The sequence below is a fragment of the Arachis ipaensis genome, chromosome B2, assembly GCF_059453495.1.
Source record: "Arachis ipaensis isolate K30076 ecotype BB chromosome B2, ASM5945349v1, whole genome shotgun sequence".
In the NCBI taxonomy this organism is placed as follows: Eukaryota; Viridiplantae; Streptophyta; class Magnoliopsida; order Fabales; family Fabaceae; genus Arachis; species Arachis ipaensis.
The window spans coordinates 70,041,245-70,043,668 of NC_142437.1; the positions used below are offsets into that span (position 1 = coordinate 70,041,245).

The window sequence follows — 2,424 nt, forward strand, 5'->3', positions numbered from 1 at the left end:
CTTTAGACTAAAGAGCATAAGATTCCTGGAATTCATATTAAAAATTTTGGAATCCTTATTTTTCTTTTTTCAAAATGATTTTCGAAAAAAAAATTAAAAGAAAATACAAAAAAAAATCAAAAAATCATAAAAATCAAAAATATTTCTTGTTTCTTGTTTGAGTCTTGAGTCAAGTTGAAAGTTTGGTGTCAATTGCATATTTATCTTGCATTTTTTGAAAATTTATGCATTCATAGTGTTCTTCATGATCTTCAAGTTGTTCTTGGTAAGTCTTCTTGTTTGATCTTGATGATTTTTTTGTTTTGTGTTGTATGGTGTTTTTCATATGCATTCTTGAATTCTTAGTGCCTAAGCATTAAAGATTTCTAAGTTTGGTGTCATGCATGTTTTCTTTGTAATAAATTTTTTTCAAAAATATGTTCTTGGTGTTCATCTTGACCTTCAAAGTGTTCTTGGTGTTCATCTTGATATTCATAGCATTCTTGCATACATCCATTGTTTTGATCTAAAAATTTTCATGCATTGCATAATTTTCATGTTTTTTTCTCTCATCATAAAAATTCAAAAATCAAAAAAATATCTTTCCCTTTTTCTCTCTTAAAATTTCGAAAATTAGATTTGACTTTTTCAAAAATTTTTAAAATCTAGTTGTTTTTATGAGTCAAATCAAATTTTAAATTTAAAAATCTTATCTTTTTCAAAATCTTTTTCAAAAATCAAATCTTTTTCATTTTTCTTAGTTATTTTCGAAAATTTTAAAAATATTTTTCAAAAATCTTTTTCTTATCTTTATCACATAATTTTCGAAAATAACATCATCAATTAATGTTTTGATTCAAAAATTTCAAGTTTGTTACTTGCTTGTTAAGAAAGATTCAAACTTTGAGTTCTAGAATCATATCTTGTGATTTCTTGTGAATCAAGTCATTAATTGTGATTTTAAAAAAATCAAATCTTTTTCAAAACTAATTTCAATCATATCTTTTCAAAAATATCTTCTTATCTTTTTCAAAAAAAAAATTTTTTTTTGATTTCAAAATATCTTTTCTAACTTCCTAACTTCTTATCTTTTCAAAATTTGTTTCAACTAACTAACTAACTTTTTGTTTGTTTCTTATCCTTTTTCAAAACTACCTAACTAACTCTCTCTCTCTAATTTACGAAAATATCTTCCCTCTTTTTCAAAAATTCTTTTTAATTAACTAATTATTTTCATTTTATTTTATTTTATTTTAATTTTCGAAAATTACTAACCTTTTTCAAAAACTATTTTCAAAAATCACTAACTCCTTTTCAAAAAAAATTATTTTCAAAATTTTCCCTCTCTCATCTTATTCTATTTATTTATTCATCCACTAACATCTCTTCCTCACCAAAAATCCGAACTCCCTCTCTCTTTCTGAGTTCAGATTTTTTTCTTCTTTTCTTCTACTCACACAGGGACCTCTATACTATGGTATAAAGGATCCCTATTATTATTATTATTATTATTTTTTCTGTGCCCTCTTCTTTGTCATATGAGCAGGAGCAAGGACAAGAATATTCTTGTGGAAGCAGATCCAGAACCTGAAAGGACTCTGAAGAGGAAACTAAGAGAAGCTAAATTACAACAATCCAGAGATAACCTTTCAGAAATTTTCAAACAAGAAGAGGAGATGGCAGTCGAAAATAATAATAATGCAAGGAGGATGCTTGGTGACTTTACTGCACCAAATTCCAATTTACATGGAAGAAGCATCTCCATTCCTACCATTGGAGCAAATAATTTTGAGCTGAAACCTCAGCTAGTTTCTCTGATGCAGCAGAACTGCAAGTTTCATGGACTTCCATCTGAAGATCCTTTTCAGTTCTTAACTGAATTTTTGCAGATCTGTGATACTGTTAAGACTAATGGAGTAGATCCTGAAGTCTACAGGCTCATGCTTTTCCCTTTTGCTATAAGAGACAGAGCTAGAATATGGTTGGACTATCAACCCAAAGACAGCCTGAACTCTTGGGATAAGCAGGTCACGACTTTCTTAGCCAAGTTCTTTCCTCCTCAAAAGCTGAGTAAGCTTAGAGTGGATGTTCAAACCTTCAGACAGAAAGAAGGTGAATCCCTCTATGAAGCTTAGGAGAGATACAAAGGACTGACCAAAAAGTGTCCTTCTGACATGCTTTCAGAATGGACCATCCTGGATATATTCTATGATGGTTTATCTGAGCTATCAAAGATGTCATTGGATACTTCTGCAGGTGGATCCATTCACCTAAAGAAAACGCCTGCAGAAGCTCAAGAACTCATTAACATGGTTGCTAATAACCAATTCATGTACACTTCTGAGAGGAATCCTGTGAGTAATGGGACGCCTCAGAAGAAGGGAGTTCTTGAAATTGATACTCTGAATGCCTTACTGGCTCAGAATAAAATATTGACTTAGCAAG

At 30.0% G+C, this 2,424-nt stretch overlaps 1 non-coding gene across 1 annotated transcript; it reads right to left on the reverse strand.

The window, feature by feature from the left end:
* Positions 1–2,051: 2,051 nt before the first annotated feature.
* LOC148574306 (small nucleolar RNA R71) lies at positions 2,052–2,159 on the reverse strand. The gene has a single exon (XR_015906810.1). It is a non-coding gene; the product is annotated as a small nucleolar RNA R71 (small nucleolar RNA).
* Between the last annotated feature and the right edge of the window lie 265 nt (positions 2,160–2,424).